Here is a 15,216-nt window from a genome sequence, read left to right as displayed (position 1 = left end):
TATTTACAACTGTATCCAGGGGATATCATCGTTCAACCCCTCTGTGTCACATTTCAGTTTGTGAACCCATCTCTGTTCCTTTCTTAATAGAAAATGGGAGACATTCGTGACATGTTGAGGTATATAGGGTTGTTCCAGAACTACCCATCGTATCTCATCTGCATGGTGTTTTGCGGTGAGGAAATGTGATGTCAGGCGAGTCGCCTGTTTATTACGCCTGATTGTGCTCTTATGTTCCTGTATACGTAACTTAATTTTCCTGGTCGTCATTCCTATGTATCTCAAACTACATGGACAGGTAATTAAGTAAATAACTCTCTCGCTGTTACAATTAGTGTGACGTTTCAGCACCCATGGTCGCGTGGTACCAATGTCTACATTCAAAGTTTTTTGCGTTTGTGCACACACTGAACAGTTCCCGCAAGGGTGATGTCCCTGAACTGGAGGGAGATTCCATAAAGTAGGGATGGATTCCTCTGTGGTGTGTCGTGGTCTTGTGTGGACCAGTTCGTCCCTTAGATTGTTTCCTCTCTTGAATGAAAAGAGTGGTAGAGGAATGTTCTCTCCAGCACTGTTCAAAATCCTCCATCTTTGTCTTATGATTTTTGGGATCTTCGAAGATGAGGTATTGAAAGTGGTGACACATGCCAGTCTGTCCAGAGATGGTTTGCTGACTGGGGGTGCCAAGAGCGCCTCCCGGTGATTGTTTTCTGCCCGCTTGAGAGATTTCCTGATCAGCGTACCTGGATATCTCCGTGTTTTCAATTTCTTCGAAAGATCTTTAGCTTCCGAATGGAAATCCACTTTGTCTGAGCAGTTCCTACGAACCCTCAGGAACTGGCCGAATGGAAGGTTTTCTCGAAGAGAACGAGGATGATGGCTGTCGAATCTCAGCAGAGAGTTGCGCGCCATGGGTTTGCGGTACAAAGTACTTGCTAAATGTCCATTTTGTGGAAAAATTAGGAGATCTAGAAACGGGAGTGCAGTCCTACTGTGATCCAGGGTAAATCTAAGATATTGATTTTGGCTATTGAGCCAACCTTGGAAAGATAGTAAGGATTGTTTATCTCCTCGCCAGACTAGTAAAATGTCGTCAATATACCTTCTCCACATCATCAATTGATGATGGTGAGGGTTGTTGGTATTGAGGACATGATGGGTCTCAAATTGGTGGACATAGAGATTCGCCAGACTGGGTGCAAATTTACTACCCATTGAGGTACCTGATACCTGTAGGTACAGATCATCTTCAAAGGCGAAAAAGTTTTCCATCATGGCAATTCTTGCTAATTCCATTATGAAATGGATAGGTGTTATGGTGTCTGGGGCAGAGTCCTCCAGAAGTTCTCGGACTGTTTCCAGCGTGTCTGTTTGGGGTATACACGTATACAAAGATTCGACATCAAGGCTCGCCAAGATGTCTGAGTCTGTGTCGAACTGTACCTCTGGAAGTAAGCGAAGAACATCCTTCGTATTTTGAAGGTACGATGGCATCGTCTTTACCAATGGACTCAGAAAAACCTCCACAAATGAAGATAAGGGTTCTAAAAGAGACCCTATGCCCGAGATGATAGGGCGGCCTGGCGGTGGTCTACTTGGTTTGTGAATTTTCGGCAAAGTATAGAAATAAGGAGTAATAGGAAATTTTGTTACTAGAAAAGTTGCCTCCTGTGCCGTAATCCAGCCTTCTGTGCTGGCCTCTTCTATTAGGTGTTTGATCTCATTGGTAAGTCTTGTTGTTGGATTCTCATCCAGACGTTTGTAGAACCTGGTATTTCCTAGCTGCCTTAGACATTCGATCCGGTATGCGGTGGTGTCCTGGACAACTATGGCTCCTCCCTTGTCCGCTGGTTTGATCACGATATTCGTGTCTTTAGACAAGGTATCAAGTGCATTTCTCTCTGATTTTGACAGATTTTGGTAGTTATCTTGTTTGCAGAAATCAAGGGATTTCAAATCATTTAGTACTGCTGCTTGAAACGCTCCAACTTTGGGCGGTACTTGATGGAGCAGCGGCATGAAAGTGGACTTCACCCTCAAACCTGTATTCCTGTCCATGGTCTGTTCCTCTGAGTCATTGTCTTTGAAGAGGTAGTGCAACCTCACGGTTCTGAAAAATTTTTCAATCTCGCCTCGAATTTGAAAAGAGTCTCCACTGTTGGTAGGCACAAACCCGAGACCTTTGTTGAGTACCTTTTGTTCATTGGGGGTCAGTATCCGAGTGCTGAGATTCACTACAAGATCTTCTTCAACTGCAGGGACAGTGATTGTTGGACTCATTTGCTGCGGGCTGTGGGAAGTTCTTGATCGTCTGCCCATTGGACTTGACCTTGTCCCCTCCGTCTGCCTCGATTCCAGCTTCGGCCCTGTCCTAAAAAAGCCTGACTGTCAAAATATTGAGGTTGCATCGGATAGTGCGACATTGGAGGAGGGAATTGAGGATATCCCCATGGGGCTGGCGGCCACCATGGTCCTGCTTGGTACATATTGCTTGCTCTCTGTATGTCTCCTGTAGCATATATGAATCTTCTGGTTCCAGTTACCTTTGTAGAACACTTTATAGGCTCTGCACTGAGTTTGGATCAACGAAAGACCTTCGGTATCTTCCTTGTGTGTAATTACATCGTGGGACACCCGGCCTCCGGGACTGAACCCTCTGGTGCATCAGCCTGGGTGAAGACGACATAATCGCCGCTGCCTCCGAGGTGGGTCGAGGCGGGTGTAGGATCCGGCTTACGGGATCGTGCGGAGTCATCCTGGGAGTCGCAGAGTGCTGTAAAAGGGAGTGGACGCTGATGAAGATTCCCGGCGATTTAGGTGCCTGACCCCCGCAGCACTTGGATAGATATTCCCGACGCGGTCCGCCATGACCAGAGGCGGCAGTGGTGGTGGAGCCTCGAAGCAGGGCACGATCGATAAATTCACCGGACCGAATGGCGGTGCTGGAGCCGCCGGTAGCCAGCAAGCATCAGGGCCGGACAATGCGGCGCTCATGGCGGTGATCACGCAGTCGCGAGATATGCTGGACGCGAAAATCAGAGCTGTGGGGGCAGATGTCACTCTGCTGCGCCAAGATCTACGGAACGCTGTGGCCTGCATCACGGAGGCCGAGACGAGGATAACTGGAGTGGAAGACGATGTGGCGATCCTAAAGAAAAAGGTGGCCAGCATGGAGAGACTCCAGAGGGGCTTGGCACTCAGAGTGGAGGACGCGGAAGGACGGGCCTGGCGGAACAACCTGAGGTTCGTGGGATTTCCGGAGGGCTGCGAGAAGGGTCTCATGGAGAAGTTCCTAACTCAGTGGCTGGAGGGCTGGCTCCCACCTAACTCTCTCCCCAAATGCTTCGTGGTGGAGCGGGCGCACAGGGCCCTTACACAAAAGCCGCCGGTGGGGTCCCATCCCCGCGCGATGATAGCCAAATTGTTGAACTAACATGATAGGGACTCTATCCTACGTCAGGCACGGGAGAAGGAACCACTCATGTTCGACAACCACAAGATCCTTATCTTTCCGGACTATACTAGGCTTGTCCAACAGCAGAGGCAGTCCTCTACGGCGGCAAAGGCGCGACTGCGGGATCTTACACTTCCGTATGCTTTACAGTACCCGGCCCGCCCGAGAGTGGTTTACCAATCCCGTACTCTGTTCTTTGATACCCCGGAAGAGGTGTTCCACTGAACTGATGAAACAGTAAAAATTAGAGTGCATACACCGCTGGGCTGGGACTCGGACTCTCCGTCGAGCGGGGCACAGGGGCGGACCCCCCGTCGATCCCGTAGCCGGAGCAATTGGAGGTCCAGGTCGCGGAAGCGCTCCAAATCCAGGGGTGCGGCGGCAAACAAGAAGGACGCCCCCGACCTGCCTCAGGCGGACCATTGATTCCGGATCTATTGCATGGTTGATGTAAGGTACACTTGACGGGCTGGGATGTTCAATAAGATGGAGATACCTGGGGCCGATGTCCTGAGACATGCTGAACTGATTCATTGAGACTGCTTACTCATGGTGAACTTCGTTGATGGGGTAGGTCGTGAGGGGGGGGGGAAGAGTTGTGTGAAGGGCAGACGAGTTTCTCCATAGTTATGAGGTGTGTTCAGGGGATCCATTGGAGGGGGTGGTTCTCGGTTCCCCGTTGGGGACCAAGCCGCGATCCGACCGCGACAGGTGCTTACAAGTTGGGAGGTGCGGGGTGGATGGTGGTGGGGGGGAGTTGATGGTTGAGTTGGGATGGGGGGGGTTTGGTTGCGCTTAATCTGCTGCTGTCAGTATCTTGGGTTGTCTGCATGCTGGACCGTTGGGGCCTTCGTGGCTCATATAGTGCTATTGTCAAATGTCATCTGTTCAGAGTAGGGGGCGGGTAGCTCCAGGCACAGTGCGCATTGGGAGTTGGAATGTGAGGGGGTCCTGGACAAGGTGAAGCGGGGGGCGGTGCTCCGCTATGTCTAGAGAGCCGGGGCAGATGTCTTAATGTTCCAGGAGACCCATCTGCTGGGGGCGAAAGCGCTTTGCCTCCAGCGATTCGGGTTCTTACATGCTTACCACGCAGGCTTTACCAGGGGTTCCCGGGGAGTTGCAGTCCTCATACATCGCAGAATCTCCTATACACATGAGCAGAGTTGGTCTGACGCACAGGGTAGGTACATCTTTGTCCAGGGGAGGGTCGGTGGAGATAGAGTGACCTTTGGCAGTGTCTATGCCCCGCCGCCGCTACAGTGGCCTCTGGTGGAGAAGGTTATGTCCCTTTGGAGTGGCATGCCCGACACTCTGGTCGTGGTTGGGGGTGACTGAAATGATGTGATGGACATGCGCCTGGATCAGTGGGCGAGGGGGACGATGGACGCAGAAGTAGATGAAGAGGTGGAGGGACCCCCCACCAAGCTTCGGGCCCTTGCCACGGGATTGGACTGGACAGATGTCTGGAGGTTCGCGCACGGCGCGAGCCGAGAGTATACCTATTTCTCCTCTGTGCATGGATCATTCTCTAGACTAGATTACTTATTTGTTCCTAGGGGTCTGGCACAGAGGATTGTGGCCTCTGATATCCTGCCGAGGGCTCTGTCAGATCACTTGCCGGTGGCCCTCACCCTTAGATTAGGCCCGTCTGGGCTTCCGTTCCGTTGGCGCATGTCCGGATGGCAGCTGTTACAGGGCCCCTATGGAGAACATATGTCTAGGGAAATTGACAGCTATCTGACTACCAATCATAACTCAGTGGAGTCCCAGACGACCCTTTGGGAGGCCCTCAAACCTACCCTACGAGGGGTAGATATATCCTGGTGCGTGGCGGCTCGAGCGGAGAGGCGGCGGGATCTGGTGCGGCGGGATATGGAGCTGGAGTCGCTGGAGCGCAGGAGTAGGGAGGAGAGTGGTAGATTGATAGGGCGGCGACTGGTCCTAGCCCAGCAGCAATACACGGCGGTCTTACTCGAGGAGGCGAGGCAGGCTTGGCTTGCCACTCGTAGTCGAGTGTACCAATGGGGAGACAAATCCAGTAAGATGCTGCATCGCCTGTGTCAGGGCACTCTCCATGCCCAGCCGCTGCCCCAGCTGTTGGATCTCTGAACCGTCAGATATCGCAGAGAGCTTCGCAACATATTTTGAGGGACTGTACGCGCCCCTAGAGTGCCTACCGGCGGAGACTGTTCAGCGGTTCATTGATGACCTCCCCCCACGGTCGGTTTCGGATGAGGTCCGGGATCTGTTGGATAAGCCCTTCACGGATGAGGAGCTGGGCTCTGCCCTAGGCGAGCACAACCCGGGTAAGGCACCGGGCCCTAACGGGTTACCCTGGGAATTTTTTAAACGGTTCCATGTGCAGCTGGGCCCACGCCTGCACCCAGTAATCGAGGAAGCGCGGGACAGTGGGGTGCTCCCGCCGGACTGGAGGCACGCTGAGGTGGTGGTCTTCCTGAAGCCGGTACGGCCTCCGGAGAGCCATGCGTCCTACCGCCCGATATCACTGATCAATACCGAAGCCAAGGTCATGGCCAAGGCCCTGGCCAATAGGCTTAAGCCACACATTACGGACCTGGTTCATCATGACCAGCCCGGTTTTATGCCCCGGAGGGCCACCCGGCATAATATCAGGCGTGCCCAGGTGTCGGTCTCGGCTTGGAGAAACCTAGATGAGCGGGCTGCCTTGTTCCTGGCAGACCTGGATCGTGCCTTCGATTCCCTAAGTTGGACCTACTTGTTTGCCCTGCTACGCCGCCTAAACATAGGTCCTCGCTTTTTGGCCTATGTGCAGCTGTTGTACACCGGCCTCACGGCCTCCGTGCAAGTCGGGGGGGGGGGTGTCCCTGCCCTTTGCGGTTCAGAGGGGTACGCATCAGGGGTGTCCCCTCTCTCCATACCTGTTCGTGCTCGCCATGGAACCTTTGGCCGCGTGGGTGCGCATAGACGCCCAGCTCAAGGGCTTTCGCTGGTCCCCGAGCCTTACGGACAAGATAGCATTATATGCCAATGACGTATTGTTCTTCCTTACGGATCTTGATCGGTCGGGGCCACGGCTGTTGCGTATATTGCAGATCTTTGGGGAGTCCTCCGGCCTCTATGTGAACCCGGGTAAATCCACATTGTGGGTGCTGGGCGGCGGGCGGCCAGCCGGGGACTGGGCGGCGGGCTTACAGTTGGACCCCGGAGGAATGAAGTACCTGGGAGTCTATCTGTCCGAGGATGCAGGTGTCTCCCATGCTTGTAACCTTGCCCCGCTGTGGGATCGCACGCAGGAGGATATGAAGGCGTGGGGCCGCATGCCATTGTCCATCTTTGGGAGGTCGGCAATTTTTAAAATGGTGGCGCTTCCACGACTTGTATAGCAGTTACAGAATCATCCCTGCCCTGTTCCGCCTCGCTGGTTTCAGCAAGTTAATTCGGCACTGGGCCGGTTCCTGTGGGAGGGACGGACCGTCAGGGTTGCGCTGCGGACATACTTTCGGTCCACCTACGTGGGGGGCCTCGCTACCTCTGACATACTTTCGTATTATCATGCCACGCATCTTTTGGTCCTCAATGATTGGTGGTACGGGGACAGGGGGATCCAGCATATGCGGTCGAGCGCCACCTGATGGGCTCGTCGTCCATTCATACCCTTTTATACTCTGCACCGCTTCGGCGGAATCTTCCGTCCGCCACGCAGGTGTTTTTTTCAGTCTGGCGGCAGGTGCTGCGCCGGATGGGATGGTGGAGCGTCCTCACTCGGGAGACCCCTCTCTGGCACAATGGTCGCTTGCCCCAACTTCAGACCCTCGGGGGTTTCGGCGGGTGGGACGCCATAGGAATCTCCTCATTGGGAGATGTGATGTCCGGCGATACCTTGAAATCGTTCCAAGACCTGCAAAATGACTTTGGGATGCCCCGCTCTCAATTCTTTCGCTTCCTCCAACTTCGACATGCACTGACACCATACCTGACGGACATAGACACCCTTTCAGACTTTAGCCCACTTGAAGCCCAGCTGTTTATGGGGGAATTACCAGATAAAAAATTGTCCCGTATACACCAGTCCCTGCTGCGACACTGCTCCCCAGACCTACAGAGGTTGAGAGAGGCGTGGGTGGGGATATTGGGGAATTAGCGGAGGAAGACTGGATGGAGGCCCTGGCGAGCCCTAGGGGGGCGGTGATTTTCACAAGTCTGAGACTTGTACAATTTAAATACCTCCACCGCACATACGTAACCAGGGAGCGCCTGTGGAAGGCGGGTATGATAGGGTCCCCTGAATGCCTGCGATGTGGCTCTGAGGTAGGCACACTTCTGCACACAACATGGGACTGCCCGGCGCTGCATAGGTTCTGGACCGGGGTCTTTCGATGCCTATCAGAAGTGCTGGCGTGGGAACTGCTTGGAGACCCGAAACTGGCTTTATTACATGTTATGGAGGGGGTGGGGGGCAATCGCTATAAACATCACTTATTGTTGTTTGGTTTGACATTGGCCAAACGTGACATAGCTAGAGCTTGGAAGGCGCCTCTGGCCCCGTCTCTGGCTGCATGGCGGAACGGTGTGGACTTCTGCATGGGGCTGGAGCAACCTATCTTCTTAGCCAGGGGTTGTCCCCGTAAGCACTTTCGGATTTGGAAAAAGTGGGCGGAATACAGGGGGCTGGACCTTGACCCCCCCACGGAGAATGAGCCCACTCTGACATTTTAATTACTCAGGAGTGTTGGGAGCACGATGGTAGTGCTCTGATGGTTCTAGCATGTAACTATTATTTCTTTTATTGTTCTCAGTCAACTGGTATGTGGTAGCAGCGCAACCAAGTTGGGAGGTGCGGGTGGGGGTGGTGGGGGGGGGGAAGTTGATGGTTGAGTTGGGATGGGGGGGTTTGGTTGCGCTTAATCTGCTGCTGTCAGTATCTTGGGTTGTCTGCATGCTGGACCGTTGGGGCCTTCGTGTCTCATATAGTGCTATTGTCAAATGTCATCTGTTCAGAATAGGGGGCGGGTAGCTCCAGGCACAGTGCGCATTGTGAGTTGGAATATGAGGGGGGTCCTGGACAAGGTGAAGCAGGGGGGCGGTGCTCCGCAATGTCAAGAGAGCCGGGGCAGATGTCTTAATGCTCCAGGAGACCCATCTGCCTGGGATGAAAGCGCTTTGCCTCCAGCGATTCGGGTTCTTACATGTTTACCACGCAGGCTTTACCAGGGGTTCCCGGGGGGTTGCAGTCCTCGTACATCGCAGAATCTCCTATACACATGAACAGAGTTGGTCTGACCCACAGGGTAGGTACATCTTTGTCCAGGGGAGAGTCGGGGGAGATAGAGTGACCTTTGGCAGTGTCTATGCCCCGCCGCCGCTACAGTGGCCTCTGGTGGAGAAGGTTATGTCCCTCTCGAGTGGCATGCCCGACACTCTGGCCGTGGTTGAGGGTGACTGGAATGATGTGATGGACATGCGCCTGGATCGGTGGCGGAGGGGGACGATGGACGCAGAAGTAGATGTAGAGGTGGAGGAACCCCCCCCACCAAGCTTCGGGCCCCTGCCACGGGATTGGACTGGACAGATGTCTGGAGGTTCGGGCACGGCGCGAGCCGAGAGTATACTTATTTCTCCTCTGTGCATGGATCATTCTCTAGACTAGATTACTTATTTGTTCCTAGGGTCTGGCACAGAGGATTGTGGCCTCTGATATCCTGCCGAGGGCTCTGTCAGATCACTCGCCGGTGGCCCTCACCCTTAGATTAGGCCCGTCTGGGCTTCCGTTACGTTGGCGCATGTCTGGATGGCAGCTGTTACAGGGCCCCTATAGAGAACATATTTCTGGGGAAATTGACAGCTACATGACTACCAATCATAACTCAGTGGAGTCCCAGACGACCCTTTGGAAGGCCCTCAAACCTACCCTACGACGGGTAGATATATCCTGGTGCGAGGCGGCTCGAGCAGAGAGGTGGCGGGATCTGGTGCGGCGGGAGATGGAGCTGGAGGCGCTGGAGCGCAGGAGTAGGGAGGAGAGTGGTAGATTGATAGGGCGGCGACTGGTCCTAGCCCAGCAGCAATACACGGCGGTCTTACTCGAGGAGGCGAGGCAGGCTTGGCTTGCCTCTCGTAGTCGAGTGTACCAATGGGGAGACAAATCCAGTAAGATGCTGCATTGCCTGTGTCAGGGCACTCTCCATGCCCAGCCGCTGCCCCAGCTATTGGACCCGGTGGGCTCTCCGATCTCTGAACCGTCGGATATCGCAGAGAGCTTCGCAATATATTTTGAGGGACTGTACGCGCCCCTAGAGTGCCTACCGGCGGAGACTGTTCAGCGGTTCATTGATGACCTCACCCCGCGGTCGGTTTCGGATGAGGTACGGGATCTGTTGGATAAGCCCTTCACGGATGAGGAGCTGGGCTCTGCCCCAGGCGAGCAGAACACGGGTAAGGCATCGGGCCCCAACGGGTTCCCCTGTGAATTTTTTTAAACGGTTCCATGTGCAGCCGGGCCAACGCCTGCGCCCAGTAATCGAGGAAGCGCGGGACAGTGGGGTGCTCCCGCCGGACTGGAGGCACGCTAAGGTGGTGGTCTTCCTGAAGCCAGGACGGCCTCTGGAGAGCCACGCGTCCTACCACCCGATATCACTGATCAATACCGAAGCCAAGGTCATGGCCAAGGCCCTAGCCAATAGGCTTAAGCCACACATTACGGACCTGGTTCATCCTGACCAGGCCGGTTTTATGCCCCGGAGGGCCACCTGGCATAATATCAGGCGTGCCCTGGTGGCGGTCTCTGCTTGGAGAAACCTAGATGAGCGGGCTGCCTTGTTCCTGGCAGACATGGATCGTGCCTTCGATTCCCTAAGTTGGACCTACTTGTTTGCCCTGCTACGCCGCCTAAACTTAGGTCCTCGCTTTTTGGCCTACGTGCAGCTGTTGTACACTGGCCTCACGGCCTCCGTGCGAGTCGGGGGGGGGGGCGGTGTCCCGGCCCTTTGTGGTTCAGAGGGGTACGCGACAGGGGTGTCCCCTCTCTCCATACCTGTTCGCGCTCACCATGGAGCCTTTGGCCGCGTGGGTGCGCATAGACGCCCAGCTCAAGGGCTTTCGCTGGTCCCCGAGCCTTGCGGACAAGATAGCAATATACGTGACGACGTATTGTTCTTCCTTACGGATCTTGATTGGTCGGGGCCACGGCTGTTGCGTATATTGCAGATGTATGGGGAGTCCTCCGGCCTCTATGTGAACCCGGGTAAATCCACATTGTGGGTGCTGGGCGGCGGGCGGCCAGCCGGGGACTGTGCGGCGGGTTTACAGTTGGCCCCCGGAGGAATGAAGTACCTGGGAGTCTATCTGTCCGAGGATGCAGGTGTCTCCTGCGCTCGTAACCTTGCCCCGCTGTGGGATCGCACGAGGGAGGATATGAAGGCATGGAGCCGCATGCCATTGTCCATCTTTGGGAGGTCGGCAATTTTTAAAATGGTGGCGCTCCCACGACTTGTATATCAGTTACAGAATCATCCCCGCCCTGTTCCGCCTCGCTGGTTTCAGCAAGTTAATTCGGCACTGGGCGGGTTCCTGTGGGAGGGTGGGACCGTCAGGGTTGCGCTGCGGTCATGCTTTCGGTCCACCTACGTGGGGGGCCTCGCTACCTCTGACATACTTTCGTATTATCAAGCCGTGCATCTTTTGGTCTTCAATGATTGGTGGTACGGGAACAGGGGGGATCCAGGATATGCGGTTGAGCGCCACCTGATGGGCTCGTCGTCCATTCATACCCTTTTATACTCGGCACCGCTTCGGCGGAATCTTCCGTCCGCCACGGAGGTGGTTTTTTCAGTCTGGCGGCAGGCGCTGTACCGGAAGGGATGGTGGAGCGTCCCCACTCGGGAGACCCCTCTCTGGCACAATGGTCGCTTGCCCCAACTGCAGACCCTCGGGGGTTTCGGCGGGTGGGACGCCATAGGAATCTCCTCATTAACTAACAACATACGGATTCAGGTATCTTACGACAGTGCCGGATCTTCTGATGTGGCAGAAGGAAGTTGTAGGAGAGTAGGGTCCGCAATCCTATGGTCACCCAGGGTTTTTGCTTTTTGCTTCACTGGTTTAGGACTTTCCCTGGCTGTGGGCCTGCTAATCAGACCCACAGCCTAGCTGTTCTCTCTCTAAATTGACATCCATGTACTTTAGGTGCATTTACCAATTGGTACTGGGACACCTTATCAGCCCCTGTACAGTGTACCTTATGTACCCTGGGCATAGGTGAACCCAAGGCCTACCAGGGGTTGAAGCATGTATTATGCCACCCCTGGCTGACCATCTAAACAGACACAACTGGCTGGTAAGACAGCTGGGGCAAGGTGGTGTAATCACCCTTTGCTGTAGATATAGTATACCTATACCTAACCCCAAAATGGACACATATCATCCTATCAGTCACTCCTATGGCAGGCCTTATCAATCCTGAAGGCAGAGTGCTTGGAATTATGTGAGATGGTGCTCTGGCATGAGCTGAGCCTGTCTGCAGCTTGCGGAACCAAGTCCTAATAGCTGTTCCATGATAACGCTATACCATATACTCTTAAGTGCATTATAATCCTCGCGGTTATTGCTAACTTTGGTATGGCATTATCAAAACATGTCGAGTAAGGTGTCATACGAATTGGAATACTACCTCCTCGCCAGTTCTGGCGACGGGGGTAGCATTCCACCCTTTTAGAGGGACACGACAGGTAGGTAACTGTGAACCCCGGTTAAAGTTAACTCAAGCCCCAGCATCACAAAATGGATGCTGCCACCACAGACACAAGTCTGACCTCCTGCTGCTGGGGTTCCTTCCAGCGAGGGAGGCCTGGACAAAGGGTTTCCTGCCTTGGGAGGTGCTAGCACTACCCCAGACAGGATTTTGTGTATTAGGTAGGACAGGCCTGAAAGGAATGAGACATGCCTGGGGCACACAAGGTGCCCTGTGCATACACCGGTTCAAACCAGTTGCTGGGGCACTCCAGCCCCAGCTCTGGCGCGAAACCGGACAAAGGATAGGGGGTGTAACCACCCCTCTTCCTGGCCCCACCCATGGGAGGGACCTAGTCACTAGCGCAGCCCCCTTTAGGAGAATAAAGGTAGGAGCTGGTCCCATTCCAAATTAGATTATCCTGAATTGAAACTCTACAAGAAGAAACTCTGTACTTCGGCGTTCTGCTCCACATAAGACTGAAGAATCTCCCTTGTGGGCAAGGAGTGTCCACCCTGCAACTGCAGGCACCATCAAGCGTCCTTGCGGTTCACTTTGTCGTCCTTCCTGCCGGAACCAGACTTCAGAGCCCGACGAGATCCGGACTTCCAGACCTCTCCGACCTCAACCTACATCTGCAGCACAGCTGAGATCCGTGGGTGCGACGAGACACGTGGGACCGGCCATCTTGAAGAAACTGCACTTCGCTTCCAGCACGACTTCAGAGGCATCCTCGAGAAAGTGCTTTGGGGATTGAGAAGCCCCAGCCCCGAGCAGCTCCTGCACCGAAGACCAGCCCCCCAGCATCCAGGAGATCTGCGTGGGGCCCTTTTGCTTGGTTGCTGCTCGACGCGTTGTCTGGTCACTTGCCGGCTGGCTAGTGGCCTCCTAGACGACGATCCTTGAAATCTACACTGCTGGTCTGGTTGCTCCAGACTGGCCCTTGCTCCCTTCCAAAAGAGGAGCACCCCGGACCCTCCTGGTCCCCTCCAGACGCCGTTTCCACTCACCGCGTGGGTTGCCTTTGCCAAGGCCTGTTGACTCCAAATCCGGATCTGATACCGCCGACAGCGAGAGCCTGCGTGGGACAGCTCGTGCCTCCATCCTGGTCGTCGAAGACACCTCCTGGTCCACGTGGCTGCAGAGACAAGCATCCACTCGTCACCTGATCGCGACGACAGCACCTGGTTCCTTCCTGGTTCCATCCTGGTTCCACACCGGTCACTGGCTAGTGACTTTGAACACTGTCCCCTCTGCTTTCAGGTCCTCTTCTTCCTCGATCCAACCTTGGATCGCACCGGACATCTTCCACTTGGTCGCCTGCAGCATCTTTCTTCAAGGCTCCATAGACTTCGTCGCGGAAACCCGACACACTTTGACACCTATGCACCCGCAGCCCGTGGGTGAGGTAATAAGAGCATTTCGGTGCTCAAGGGTAGATTAACTCTCCTAGTGTCAAGATTTCCAGTCGTTTTAGTCCTAGATAGTAAAGACTGTCCGTACTCACCTTTTTCGTAAACTGTACTGTCCATTGACTTTTTTCCGCATCTCGCGTGTGAGTTCACACTCTGCACACGCGTCCCGTGGGCCTCCTGTTACTTACCTAAGGTTAGGATAGTGTAGTCCCAGCGATCCTACAGCCTCTGGACAGCTCCATTCCTTCTATCGATTTCCTTATACCATTTACTTAGTATATGGTTTGTCGTGCCCCTAGGGCACCATTGTAATTTTGTGCAACTTATCGTATTTTTCCTAAGAGATTGTCATGTGCTTAGCCCTCTGATCTCATAAAGAGTTTAGAGGTGTTTCTTATTAATAAATATATTGTTTATTTTCATAACAACCTGTGTGGTGTCCTTTCATCTGGTATTCAAGGGGTTATATGTGGTAAAACAGCTGGCTTCACATGCCAAAAGAGTTTGGCCTAAGACTGCTTTGTCCATGCTACCATTAGGATAGCTGGTCTATAAGGTTGACTTACAACCAATCACCATAAGGATTGTTTGGACTGATACAAGGTCAACATTAGAACTAGTGAGCATCATATATCAGTCCAACTTCTCACAGAGGTCATATATAACCCCTATACAGATTCCAAGGCCCCCAAATTTTGCCCCATTTTTTGGGTCTCCCTCTGGCCACATACACCACCTGCTCTCTAAACATACACCAGTCCAAGTCTTCCATCCATTTTCCGATTGTAGGTGGCTGATTTGCCCCCCACAATTGAGTGATATTACGCTTGGCAACACCGCATGCCAACGTGGCCCACACCTTTCCCTGGGAAGAGAGGTCAGTTGGCTCCCAAACATTCAGGAGACACCGCCGCGCCTCCAACTCAAAGCTTACTCCCCCCAACTCCCGCACCTTGGTGTGTATAGCGGACCAATACCCCCGATTGAGAGCACAGTCCCATAACATGGAAAAACGTTCCAGTCTCGCCACATCCTCTCTTGCATACGTCGCTCACAGCCAAACCGATTCGCACCATTCGCGGGCCAGTAACATAACTGCGATGGAGGATCTTTATTTGAACCAGCCGAAGTCTCATTTGAATTGCAACGACCCTTGGAGAGGCCACAGCCTCCCTCCAGTCTTCATCATCTAGGAGCAATCCATCAGCAGTCCATTGGTCTCTGAGAACCACAAGGGAATCCTCTGTGTGATTAACTAGTTTCTTTTTTAATCAAGGAGATCGTCTTTGTTGGCAGATGACCGTCCATCACTCGATCCTTCAATGGGGACGCCTCCGGGAGCGTCGCCTCCCGGGGAATACCGGCCAGCAGCGCATGCCTAATCTGAAGGTAGCGAAACCTCTCACTCCCTTGCAGTTGATATCGTTCCTGCAATGTTTCAAACGGGAGGATTCCATCTTTACCCCAGAGATCACCTACTCGAGAAATCCCAATGAGGTCCCATTTGTCAAGGGGGCGTGGCTAGGCTGCCGAGCGGAATGGCTGCCTGAAATCGCAGCTCCGCCGATCGAGCGAATTAATCCGCCATTAATCCGCTTCTACTGACACTGGGGCTCGGACCCCCTGCCCCTTACAGCCTG

This window comes from Lissotriton helveticus, chromosome 1_1, assembly GCF_964261635.1.
Source record: "Lissotriton helveticus chromosome 1_1, aLisHel1.1, whole genome shotgun sequence".
In the NCBI taxonomy this organism is placed as follows: domain Eukaryota; kingdom Metazoa; phylum Chordata; class Amphibia; order Caudata; family Salamandridae; genus Lissotriton; species Lissotriton helveticus.
Note: the sequence above shows the minus strand (reverse complement) of the source record.